General features: G+C 39.1%; 1 protein-coding gene across 9 annotated transcripts in view; it reads left to right on the top strand.

The window, feature by feature from the left end:
• IL15 (interleukin 15) overlaps nucleotides 1-13,919 on the top strand; it is an 82,576-nt gene that overhangs the window by 36,174 nt on the left and 32,483 nt on the right. Inside the window, exon 1 of one of the 9 annotated variants that reach the window (XM_082728482.1) lies at nucleotides 1,256-1,363. The exons of the other annotated variants lie outside the window; for them this stretch is intronic. The gene's annotated coding sequence lies outside the window, so the exon portion shown is untranslated. Of the gene's footprint in view, nucleotides 1-1,255; nucleotides 1,364-13,919 lie in introns of those variants that run through there. 9 annotated transcript variants of the gene reach the window in all.

Below are 13,919 nucleotides of genomic sequence, written 5' to 3'. Positions count from 1 at the left end.
ATTAGGCTTTGTCTACCATCACGGTTATTAGTAAAGCCCATTTTGTAGAGATGGATTTGTGCATTACAAAAGTATCCATGATGTGTGATTATTTTTTCTCGATATGTACTTTATAATTGTGGTTAAACCACTTTGTAATTTTATTAAAATCTGTTGTATGATTACTTTCATGATAGAGATAATACTCTCAGCAAGCATATGTGCATATGTCTGCTGAGAGAGATTTTCTTTGAAATGGAAGTCCTTTGGAATGATAGAGGCTGCAGATCCTCTGAGTCTCAGTCTACCTTACTGGGTCATGCTTTTAAAGCCATCTCTGTTCTCCTGGGGTCAGCTTGCTTTATGCCATCTCCCCACTGCCTTTCCTGTGCACGCTGCTGGCTCCTTCTCAGTCACCTTCTATGTTCTTTTGTGGGTTTAGGGAGAAACTTCTGACTTGCTTCCAGAGAGGAGGCTTAGTTGTGTTCTCAGTCTTTTTTTCTGCCTAGCTGATCCTTGTCTTGGTTCTTCTATCACATTTTACTGCCTCTAGAATGGGGCTACTCAACACATTGGTATCCATTAGGGATTTCAAAGCTGAGAGGCAGGACCAAGCCTTCCCCCAAGTGTACTCTCCACTCCCTTTCCCAAATATATCAACCCCTCAAGGGGGAATTTACTGTACACGTGTCTTCTTCAACCTCTGTTTCTCTTGGGCTCCTTACATCCTCATTGAGACATCGACTTGCATCCCATCCTTCTGATCCTGACGGTCACCTGGTGTTTATATATAGACTGTGTTTTTACTCTCTCTCTTTTTTTTTTTTTTGTCTGGTGTTTATATATAGATTGTGTTTTTACTCTCTACTGTGAACAAGCTCTCTCTAGACCAAGTCACATTTTCAAGGTAGGAGCCTCTGGTAAAGCCAGATGGTAGGGATCTTCCAAACAGGAATGAATATTGCTTTAGTTGAGAAGAGGATAGTATAGTGGTAAAAATATGGATGCAAGCCAGGATGCCTGGTTTCCTGCTCTGATGCTGCCACCTGTTTTCACTGTGTAATTTTGGGCAAATTGTATAATTTCTCTGTTCCTCAGATTTCTCACCTTTGTGCTATGATAATATCATTATCTTCCTTACAAAGTTGCCGTAATAAAAAAGTTAGTTAAAAATATATGCATAGCTTAGAACAGTAATGATAAGTAGTACTTGATTATTTGTTAGCAATTATTCCTTTGATATTATTAGTCATAGTAAAAAATTATCCTTTTTTAGATATTTGAAGGCATGGAACATAAGTGGAATGTGGTAAACTGATCGACCTCACTGGAGGGAAATAAGAAACTTGCTTTTGACAACTAAATGGAAAATTTGGAAATAAAGGTACCTGAGTGAGTAGGACTTTGAAAGTGTCATAGTATGTATGTATGTATGTATTGAAAGTACCGTGGTATTTAGGCATATAATAGTAAGCAGTAGGAAGACTTGATAAAATTTGGGTGATGGTAATGTTGTTATAAACGAACCCATAAGGAATACAAAGAGTAGAGTCAAAAAGTGAGAGAAAAGATTGAAGCTAAGACAGTTCAGCCTTAAGGAGACACAAGCCCAGATTAAGTTGTTGCAAATAGCAGCAGGAATCCAGGAAGACATAGAGATGACTGGCTGGGGTTATAGAGGGACGCCAGCCAGTGTTGAATAGGAGAGAAATGGAGAGTTGTCAGAAGAGGGTACTGTCTAGGGAGAATTTTTTTTAAGGGGTAGGCGGTGATGTATGTTGTGAGGTACTCCTTTCTCTGCTGTAGTCTATAAGAGTTTTTGTAGGCCTGGACAGAAAAATTTTGATTTTAGGTCAAGTTTGAGATAGTGATAGGCTATTCAGGTAGAAACATCCGTTGGTCAGGAATTGACAAATAGTTTGTGTTAAGGGCAAGATGATAAATATTTTAGTCTTTGTGCACCAAATATGGACTCTGTTTACAGAATCTTCTTTTTAAATGTTTTAAACTCTTCTTCTAATTTTTTTAAAAAGGTAAAAAATGTAGAACAAAAACAAGCTGCAACCTGATTTATCATCTAAAGACCTAGCTTGCCAACCCCTGCTGTAATTCATTGCAGAAGAACAGAACCTTGGCAGAGTTGTTGTGGGTTAGAGATCTAGATTTAGATTTCTTTTTTTTTTTTTTTAAGATTTTATTTATTTATTTGACATAGAAAGAGATCACAAACAGGCAGGGAGGCAGGCAGGGGTGGGCGGAGCAGGCCCCTCGCTGAGTAGAGAGCCCGATGCAGGGCTTGGATCCCAGGACCCTGAGATCATGACCTGAGCCGAAGGCAGAGGCTTAACCCACTGAGCCACCCAGGTGCCCCTAGATTTAGATTTCTTCATCTTCAGCAGCTATCTAATTTGAGAAGTCATTAGTGAGCATGGATGCCTGTATTACAGTATTCTAACTAAAATTGAATAGTGTTGTGAAGACAAAATGATATAAATATTTAAAACAAAAGAATTTTTGTCTAGAACTAGATTTTATAAAATTGTATTTTTCTTCTTGTGAGTCCTGTAAAGTTACTTTGTAAGAACTTCTCTTTCAATTAGATACCAAAGTAAGTTCAATAAATTTAATATAGATCCTTTTCTAAAATACTCATGAGAACGTAATATAGCCATTTCAGGGAATTCATGATTTCATAGTTCCACAGAAATTAATGCAAAATTAATTTTGACTTGCTGGGTGTCACAGAGACGAAAAGTGTTACTTTTGGTCTATGATGCTGTAATCATGATAAATGATAGAATGAAACCAGACATAAGAATTGTAGCTGATGTGGGAGAGAGATGTTCTTGTCTCATGGGGTCTAAGAATGAATTTCTCAAAGGAGAGTGAGTAAAGTAATAGATGTTTATTAAGCAAGGATACAGGAGAAAATCTCTCAGATCAGAGGGGCCCCTACAGGTTGCCACTGAAGGCTTTTAGGGATCTCTTTTATAGAAAACTAACCAGGGATCTTAAATCTGTTTAACATCTCTAGTGATTGCACTGTTGAGTAAGGACTAGTGATAACCCCTTCAATGGCGTCCTTTTTAGAGTCCAGTAATTCTTGGTTGGTCACAAGTAGCTGTTACATAAGACCCCACCTCTGACATCTAGGACTGGATGGTCTGGTTTGTTCCCTTATCTCAGGTTTTCTTTCATCTCCTATGTTTTGAATTTTCTGAGCCTGATCTTATGGCCCAGTGCCTGTCTCTCCCTGCCTAGTCCTGCCTGTCCCTTATTCATAACCAGCTGCCCGTCACTTTAAAACATTGAGATTATTTGTATTTTAAATGTGGGGTTGGAGGGAGTTGTATTCTTTTAAGACTGACCAAAGTAAATGCGTATAGAAAGAATTAAAAAAACAATTTGAGTTCTTTAATTCTATCCAAATTAACCAGAATCAATGGTACAATTTAAAGAAGGCTCTTAAGCTAGCCAAAATTAATGAGTCCATTTATTCCCTCAATTCAAGTAGATTACTAGAGAGTAAGTACGTTTTCCTAGCTGACTTTTATTGATTGTAAATTTAGCCAAGGCATTTTGTATTTTACAACAAATTTCTAGAGAGATTCAGTCTTTTTCGTTAAAACCTAGAAATTATTTTGTTTTAGTTAAGGTGATGCTTTATTTCTGATAAACTTTTGAAATCCACAGAGACTGTTCCTTTCTTATGGATGCAGAGTTCAGATTACAGAGAGTAGTTTTAGATGAACTCAGTATTATGTTCAGTTTCAAGTTCTCAGTTTTAAGAGAAGCATTGGTAAGTAGAATTTGACTTAGGAGAAGACAGCCAAGAATATAAAATATCTAGATACTAACTCAAGTGAAAAATAGCCAAAACAATGAGCATGGAAAAGAAAAAACTTGGAGGGGCTGGGGGTGTGTTTGCAGGTGGTGGGGGAGCTACCCACCAAAATGATGTATATCATTTTTCTTAAATATTTAAAATAGCTGAGGAGGCACCAGTGGATTCATTTATCCATTCATCTATCTATCTGTCCACACATTCATCCATCCAGCTTTAAAAATATACCCTTCTTTATTGCAGTCGCCATGCATATGCTTGAGATACAAAGATGCATTAGGTAAGCCTGACCTGAAGAAAGTCACAGATTAAAAGGGAGACTCAGTTTTGTGGACACACTAACTAACTGGGTAAACTAATCAGACTTTATTTCCTCCTCTTTAAATCTGGATAGTAATGGTAACTAGCTCATAGGTTATGTTGGGAAAAAAGGAGGTTATGAAAAGTACTTTAGAGTGCTATGGAAGGTTAGATGATCTCATGTTATAGAGTCTGAGGGATATGTTGACAAGGATTTACAAACTCCTATTTTCTAAATCTTGTGATTGAAAAGTTTATATGTAGCGACTCAGTTGTCTGTTGCTATATAAGAAAACACCCAGAATTTAGTGGCTTCAAAACCACCACACTTTATTATTTCTCATGATTCTGTCTGCTGGGTGGGCAGCTTTTCTGCGGGCCTTGTCTCGTCTTATCCAAGGTGTCCTCACTCACATGTCTGGGAACCTGGGACTGGCTGTGGTCTGAGTTTTTTTCTCCCTGTAGTTTCTTCATTAGTAGTTTCCCTGGTTTTGCTTTCAAGGCAGCGGAAACATTCCAAGATGGAGAAAATGCAGTGGCAAGCCCTCCTAGAACTAGCCTTGGAGATTGCTGGTTGTTTCTGCCACATCCTCTCAGTCATAGCAGGTTCTAAGGAGAGGGCCAATCCAGATTGGTGGGAGGGGAAAGAGACTTCACCTCTCGGTGGGCGGAGTGGTGAAGGGTGTTGTATAAGGGCGCAGGATGCCCGGAATTGTTGTGGCCATCTTCCTAATACTGTGGGTTTTCATTTTGCATTTGATGAAATGTAGGTATTTTTCTATATACAGGGGCTAACGGTTTTATTTTTTTCCCCTATACTTCAGTGATCATTACTAGCACATAATAATATGAAATAAGATAGGGTTTATGATCTATACAGCTCATAGTAATGGTTTATAATTAAAGAAAAATTGTAACCACTTCTAACTAATGTAAGAAAAATTGTAACCACTTCTAACTAATGTGTTGAATGAAGAATCTGTTTGTATCTCTGAAGAAATCTACTAGTTTGAGAGTTTTAAAGTCTTTTTAGTTGATCATGAGTGTTCTGTAGTTCCTCAAGTACAGATCCTTTACCTCTTTGGTTAGGTTTATTCCCAGGTATCTTATGGTTCTTGGTGCTATAGTAAATGGAATCGATTCTCTAATTTCCCTTTCTGTATTTTCATTGTTAGTGTATAAGAAAGCCACTGATTTCTGCACATTGACTTTGTATCCTGCCACGTTGCTGAATTGCTGTATGAGTTCTAGTAGTTTGGAGATGGAGCCTTTTGGGTTTTCCATATAAAGAACCATGTCATCTGTGAATAGAGAGAGTTTGACTTCTTCAAACTCTTCAGTTTGGATACCTTTTTTCTTTGTTGTCTGATTGCTGTTGCTAGGACTTCTAATACTATATTGAACAAGAGTGGTGAAATTGGGCATCCTTGTCTTGTTCCTGATCTCAATGAGAAGGCTGCAAGCTTTTTCCCATTGAGGATGATATTTGCTGTGGGTCTTTCATAGATAGATTTGATGAGGTTCAGGAATGTTCCCTCCATTCCTATACTTGGAAGTGTTTTAATCGGGAACGGATGCTGGATTTTGTCAAATGCTTTTTCTGCATCAATTGAGAGGACCATGTGGTTCTTCTCTCTTCTCATATTAATTTGTTGTATCACATTGATTGATTTGCGAATGTTGAACCATTACATTATCGTCAGTGGTTTAGCAATGGAATTTATTAGAATTTTTTTAGAATTTATTAATTCTTAATAGCTGTCACTTTAATTCCTTGATGACAAAAAGAGAAATAGATTATAATTCATTTTTTTTTCTCTCGGTGTTTAACCAAGACTTAAAGAACATAGAATAGGGATGGAGAGTGATTTTAGCTTTTTGTTTGTTGTTTTTTTTTTCATTTTTTAAAAAAAATTTTTATTTTTATAAACATATATTTTTATCCCCAGGGGTACAGGTCTGTGAATCACCAGGTTTACACACTTCACAGCACTCACCAAAGCACATACCCTCCCCAATGTCATAATCCCACCCCCTTCTCCCAACCCCCCTCCCCCCAGCAACCCTCAGTTTGTTTTGTGAGATTAAGAGTCACTTATGGTTTGTCTCCCTCCCAATCCCATCTTGTTTCATTGATTCTTCTTCTACCCACTTAGCCCCCATGTTGCATCACCACTTCCTCATATCAGGGAGATCATATGATAGTTGTCTTTCTCTGCTTGACTTATTTCGCTAAGCATGATACACTCTAGTTCCATCCATGTTGTCACAAATGGCAAGATTTCATTTCTTTTGATGGCTGCATAGTATTCCATTGTGTATATATACACCACATCTTCTTGATCCATTCATTGGTTGATGGACATCTAGGTTCTTTCCATAGTTTGGTTATTGTGGACATTGCTGCTATAAACATTCGGGTGCACGTGCCCCTTTGGATCACTACGTTTGTATCTTTAGGGTAAATACCCAATAGTGCAATTGCTGGGTCATATTGCAGTTCTATTTTCAACATTTTGAGGAACCTCCATGCTGTTTTCCAGAGTGGCTGCACCAGCTTGCATTCCCACAAACAGTGTAGGAGAGTTCCCCTTTCTCAGCATCCTCGCCAGCATCTGTCATTTCCTGACTTGTTGATTTTAGCTATTTTGACTGGTGTGAGATGATATCTCATTGTGGTTTTGATTTGATATGGAGCACTTTTTCATGTGTCTGTTGGCCATCTGGATGTCTTCTTTGCAGAAATGTCTGTTTATGTCCTCTGCCCATTTCTTGATTGGATTATTTGTTCTTTGGGTGTTGAGTTTGCTAAGTTCTTTATAGATTTTGGACACTAGTCCTTTATCTGATATGTCGTTTGCAAATATCTTCTCCCATTCTATCAGTTGTCTTTTGATTTTGTTAACTGTTTCCTTTGCTGTGCAAAAGCTTTTGATCTTGATGAAATCCCAATAGTTCATTTTTGCCCTTGCTTCCCTTGCTTTTGTTTGTTGTTTTTTTTTTTTTTTAAAGATTTTGTTTATTTATTTGTCATAGAGAGAGAAGCGAGAGCAAGCACAGGCAGACAGAGTGGCAGGCAGAGGCAGAGGGAGAAGCAGGCTCCCCGCCAAGCAAGGAGCCCAATGTGGGACTCGATCTCAGGACGCTGGGATCATGACCTGAGCCGAAGGCAGCCACTTAACCAACTGAGCCACCCAGGTGTCCCTTTTGTTTGTTGTTTTAATCTTGTAGTTTCAATGTCATTTCAATTGGTTAGAGTTTCCTTATTTTTTAAGTGACTTCACAACAAAATATGTTGTTGCATATATCTTTGTTGTTTTATAGTCTCAGTAACTTTATGATTTATATACTACAGTATCTTGTGGGTATGTATGACAAAATGGGAACACAGTCTTGCCCATTTTGCAAAAAACAAGGGATTTCAAACATTTGGGAGTAGCAGTTTTCCATAGAAAAATATTCGCAGGATCTAGATTGAAGAGTAGATTTCATACATAAGAGCAAACTTCATCATAAAATCAGGGAGGGCTCCTCACCACTTCTAGTTTGGCACTGCCCAATTTAAAAACAGACATAAAAGCAGTAATAACAAAGGAGAGATACTCCAGTTTATAGACAGGTACATATGTTGAGTATAGTCCTAGTTTTAGGGAATGACTTCATTTTCTTGAAAACACAACTCCGTTTCTTTTCTTCTAGCCATTAGACATGTGGCCCCCTGCATGTGCCACTCTCCCATCCCCTTCTCACTTAAGGAATGTCTGCTTGCCCTGGAGGCCCTAGCTTCCGTGTTTCTTCCTTCAGAAAGTCTATTTTCAGGCTAGACACCTCTCTTGGTGTTTTCATAGTATCCTCCTCTAGTAATTCCCACTATTATGTAATAGCTGTGGGTTCGTCTTCCTCACTGGACAGTGAGCTCAACGAGGACAGGTATGACATTGACCTTGGTCACCGTTGTGTCTTCACTTCATAGCCAGCACTTAGAGCGTTGCAGTGGGTGATCCATATTTGTTGAATGGATTAATTGGGGGTAGACTGATAAAATTTCCTTCTTGCCTTTATGCATTTTTCATCCAATTACAAATTCAACAGAAGCCCTGTTTTCTGGATCAGGACCCATAGTTGTTTGGCATTGAAAAAGAAAAAGCATACAATGATCCATCTTTTCGTTGTGTGCCAAAGATCAAACATTCAGCTCAACTGTTTACATGGTCTCTCGTTAAATGGTAGCTTTATGTCACACAGGATATGATTTTATTTGACTGCCTTTGTATTTTTGACAATTCCCTTAGCACGTTGCTCTGAGAATGATGGCACCTAAATCAAATACCTCAACTTTGCTTTATCTCCTCACCATATTTCCTATGCTGGTGATGTTTCTTTGCTTCCTACAGCTTTCTACGGCTTCCTTGCCCTCTTCAGATGGATAATAACCTCCTGGCCCTACTGTCCTCAGAGTTCCCCACTATTAGATGGCGGTTCTTTGAACACATCAGCCTCTTATGACACATAAGAGGTAATGTGTTTATTTCCTTCCCACAGTGTGTTTCCACTCACACACTGTAATTGGCTACCTCTCCCTATCTTTTGCCCATATTTGCCTAACATATAGAATATCCTGTCATCCTGACAATAGCCTCATGAATTCAGTCTCTTTTCAGTATTATTATATGGTTTCTCTCTCTCAGAGCAAACACTCTGGTTTCTTACTGCATTCCAAATATTCCAGCATAATTAACGACCTGCCTTTCTCTCTCAGCACACATTTGTACTTTGGTGACTGCATATTACTCAGAGCAGTTCAACAAGTCAGCAAGTTGAACATTAACAAAGCACTTGATCTTTCTGTTTGGGTGCCAGAATTTAAACTGTTTGACTGAAGTTGATACTAGATTTGCAGGTTTCAGTTAATACTTCAGGTGCTTTTTATTGCAGCAGTGAGCCACAACCTAGAGCCCTCGGGACCTTTGTTTACTGATGAGGATGCGAATCCTTTATGTTGCGGTTAGTTTATGGTCAACTGAAGTGTGACGTGTGTCGATGAACATACAAATTAACAAGACGTACAAAATAAACATACAAAATAACAAGTTAACAAGACTGGGTTTTACATGGGCTTTGTAGAATCATCTGAATATTTTATTGTGATATAAAACTTCATTTTGTTATTAACATATAATGTATTATTTGTTTCAGGGATACGGGTCTGTGATTCGTCAGTCTTACACAATTCACAGCATTCACCATAGCACATACCCTCCCCAGTGTCTGTCACCCAGCCACCCCATCTCTCTCCCCTCCCCTCCCCTCCAGCAACCCTCAGTTTGCTTCCTGAGGTTAAGAGTTTCTTATGGTTTGTCTCCCTCTCTGGTTTCGTCTTGTTTCATTCTTCCCTGCCTTCCTCCATGGTTCTTTGTCTTGTTTCTCCAATTCCTCAAGTCAGTGAGATCCTATGATAATTGTCTTTGTCTGACTTATTTCACTTAACATAATACTCATAAAACTTCATTTTAATCTCACAAACCTGTAAATCTGTTCATGTATAGGGGAACAAAGGCAAGTAGCACCCAAACAGGTTTGCAGAGGACCTCAAAAAGGTTGACTTCCAAAATGTGTCAGAGATCTCTGAAATATCATAAAATGAAGTATTTAAAGGTACGGTAATCACGTCCTGAATTCTTTCTGCATGTGAAATACTGTACCCGGTGTGCCTTCCAATGACAACCATGAGTGATTTGTTTTTTTTTATATTTTTCAGCAGTTTTGGAAGTTAAATGAATTCCCTCATATGTTAGTTTTCTATGCTGTGTAACAAATCTTTACAAACTTAGTGACTTAAAATAACTCCTGTTAACTATAGCACAGTTTCAGAGATCAAGTCAGGCAGACTCAACTGTATTGTCTACCGAGGGTCTCAAGGTAGACATTGAGGTTTCTGCCAGGCTGGGCTGTTATCTGGAGGCTCTGGAAAGAATCCATGCCAGATTCATTCAGCTTGTTGGCAGAACTCAGGCCAAGATTTTATTTATTTATTTGACAGAGAGAGATCACAAGCAGGCAACCGCTGAGCAGAGAGCCCGAGGCGGGGATCTATTCCAGGACCCTGAGATCATGTCCTGAACTGAAGGCAGAGGCTTAACCTACTGAGTCACCCAGGCGCCCCAGTCCTTTGTGGATGTAGAAGTAATGTCCTTACTACTTTGCTGGCTATCGGCAGGTGTCATGCACCACTCCTAGAGGCCACTGGGATTGCTTCCTACAGCGGCTCTCTCGGAGGCAGTGTGTAGTCCTCACGATTTGAGACTACCTGGCTTTCCCTTCTGCCACCAGGAAGATAAAATGCTCTGCTTTTAAAGCCTCGTGTGATTAGATTAGCCACGTCCTCCCCACCCCCTTCAATAATCTCTCTATTAAGATCAGCTGTACCCATATAACATAACACAACCCCAGGGGCGATCCTTCATCAGATGCACATTTAGGGTGGGATTTGGGGGGCTTGGGGGGGTGTATTATTCTACTTGCTGCATCCTATTACTCAAAACAGTAACTGACAGATTTGGAGGTCAAGCCCGGGTTTTGGTTGAATGATAGACCTTTGTCCCCATATCACATTGATCTGAGGGTTGGATGTCATCCATGAGCATTATGGAGACCAGTCTTTGTGCTCTATAGTCAGACTGTGTTGGTGCCACATCGTGCTAGAAAAAGTACTGCCTCAGAGTGTTCTAGCACAAGCTTTCTGTGCACACTGGTCCTGTAAAACAGGAGATCCAGATGGTCAAGAATCACATACATTAGGTTTTGTTAACTCTCCATATTTCTGTGATTTATGCTAATGTTGGTTTGGTCTGCCCTGTTTTGATTTCAAGCTTTGGTTTCTCCTTTGTACCCCGTCTTCCCCCTGCTTTAAAGAGTTGGTTAACTAAGAGTCACGCTCATTTCTGTGTCTTTTTGAAGTCTGAGGGCAATCATAGTTTTTCTTTTTATTTATATACTTTTAAGAAGCAATTGAGTTGAGTACTATAATTCCTATAGCAGTGTGCTAAAGATTGCTGCAAACTGCGGAAGATATAAAGCAATTAAGAACAAACCAATTCTTAATCTAATAAAGCTGTCATTGACTGGACACCACATGGATTTTTATGAAGCCGAATATATTGTACACTGTGAAAAAGGAAAACAGATAAGTATTATTTTGTTGATTTTAAATAATAGTTATATGGCATACATTTCTTAGGCTGTTGAGGGCAACTTTTTTTGAGAGAACCATTGATTTCTCTATGGCCCCTTTGAATCTTCTTTTTTTCGTCATGAAGATGGTAATAGACATCTGCTTTTTTTCCCCCATGACTTAACCGGGTCAGATGGAGCCTCACAGACTGTAACCTGCTCAGTTGTATTAGCAACAGTGTAGTTTGTGTGTGAAACAAAGTCCAGTCCTGGTTTTTCTTGATAACTACGTAATTTGGGATAAATCACTAGACATCTCTGAACTTTATTGTCCCTTAAATGAGCTGTTCTAAGTTTCTTTTATTTTAAGCATAGCAGTGACATATTTTGGCTAGTGTCCGAGCTGCTGGAAATATTTATTTTGGTTTGACAGTTTAGAAATTTCTTTGCTGGATCTCATAAAGACATGTGAAAAAATTTTATAGTTGAATGTGCGTGATATTATAGTAAAATTCATTGGAATGGCCATAGAGTTACTTTTCTTTCTTCACACAAGAAAACTTTCTTGGGTTTCAACTTTTATGCACACTTTGCTCTTTTCAAAAAACTGTTCCATTTTTTTTTCTTCTTTCTCTTTATGTCACCAGAAATACCTTTTATTTGGCGTGTCATTGGTCACGATATATGCATCATTGCTCTTTAATGAGCAATCCCTGTTTCTGCTCTTGAGAATAAAGTACTGAATATTAAAACAGACATTGTGATGGCAGATGATAGCCAGAGCTGTTCTGCATTGTCTCAGCAAAGTTAATTTTGCCTTTCTTTGTGGAGGATGTGGTACGGAGCACTGGCATTGCCGTTCTCTCGGGTTCTCCTCCAAGTCAGTGGCCCAGCTGTGACAAGTCCAAGCATCCGGTTGAGTTTCTAAAGTGTTAAAGAAAATTAAATCAACACTTAAGTTAGAAATGGGGTCTGAGCTATAACTTCTCTCCCTGGAAGGGAAGATATTATGGGCCACGTGCACATAGGGAATGCTTTTTCTGGTAATAAAGTTTGGAAAACAGCAACCAAAACAGAACAAGACTATTCGTGCTGTCATTCAGTATGTAGAGAACAAAAAGAGTTTTCACTGTGTAAGAACCTCCACTACTCTATGTTTGCAGTGATGCCTTAGTTGCAAGGGGAAACAGCTGTTTGTCTGTTCCTTTCGGTTTTATTTTCTTTTTACACTGCCATTCCATCAGTACGTGGCTTCATAAAGCTGTAGGATTCTGATAGGAAAACTACCGCGTCCATGTGCTTTGGAAGCCAATGTGTTGATTTTCTAGCTGGATAGCAATATTTTATTATAGCCGGAGGGCGAGTGTGACTCTGCGTGTTCAAGGCAGGAAGCCTGATGCCACCAATACCATGTCCAGAAGTGAGCTATCTCCTGTGTTTTATGTGCTTCATTCCACTAAATGAATATTGTATTACTGCTTTTATTTTTTTGGCTGTTCTTTGAATATCAGAGAGCTGTCGGTTGGTTCTGTTTCTGTCGAACAAACACTTGATGGAAAGTTTTGCTGTAAAGCTTCCTCTATGGGGATGGCTTTATGTCTTGGCTCTAAAGGGATGTCTTATAAAATGTGGTCAGAAATTATCTTTATAAGTTGCTGCCCTGTGTACTACTAAAATCTCGGAACCTGAGTGTTAGTTTTAACTCAGAGTTCTGTTTGCCCAGTTTATTTGGACACATCCTTCATCGGACCACTCTTTTCCTCTCCCGCCAGCCTTCCTTCAGGGGCTCTATATAGCCTTGTTGGACCTAGCCATGCTGGACATTAGACCCAAGCTTTCTGGGTGTCTTCCTTGGATAGTTACACTCTCAAAGACCAAATATCAATTAAGTTAATTCACCTCTTTTGCTACTCTATGCATAGCTCCCGAGAGCTGCTATGCACCAGGATGTCCTCAGTGAGTATAAATTGAACATTTGGGGGGAGATTTCCTAACTGAAATAAGTACCCTTTAATGCCAGTTCTTCTATATTCAGACTTCTTCTCCACTTACATGTCACCCTGTCTTTGTATTCTTGTGTTCTGACATCTATGGTATCCAGCTCAGCCAGCACACACCTCAATTCTCCCTGCAATTCTGCAATTTATTAGTTGTCCTATGTTGCCTTCCTCAAGCAGAGTCCGACAGACTGCCTGTTTTCCATTATTGTAAATTTTCTTCTTTCCCCAAAACACCTTTTGATTTTTGCTCTGAACTCCTGCATGAGATGAAACATGAAACATGTTTTTTTTTTTCCTTTTCTCTCTCTCTTTCTCTCTCTCTCTCTCTTTTTTTTTTTTTGGTATGAGTTGGCATGTTTAATTAACCTAAATAAAAAGGGAAAAGATGTGTTGTTTAAAGGGGAGTAGAATCGTAGTAATCTTTTGCTTTGCCTGGAAATAGGTTGCTCAGCAGCCAACGGGAGTCTAAACCAGCCATTTCCTTACATTTTCCCCTTAAAAATAAATAAATAAAAGGGTACATGGCAGGCCACGCAGGTGGTTTCGTTGTGCTTTAATGGCCCATGGTAGCCCAGATGTTGAAATGCCCTAAGTGGGAAAAGAATTTTCTGTCATCTTCTTTTCTG

Source organism: Mustela nivalis (genome assembly GCF_964662115.1).
Source record: "Mustela nivalis genome assembly, chromosome: 4".
Classification (NCBI taxonomy): Eukaryota; Metazoa; Chordata; class Mammalia; order Carnivora; family Mustelidae; genus Mustela; species Mustela nivalis.
The sequence above is the reverse complement of the archived record's forward strand: the minus strand, read 5'-3'. Positions and strand labels throughout refer to the sequence as shown.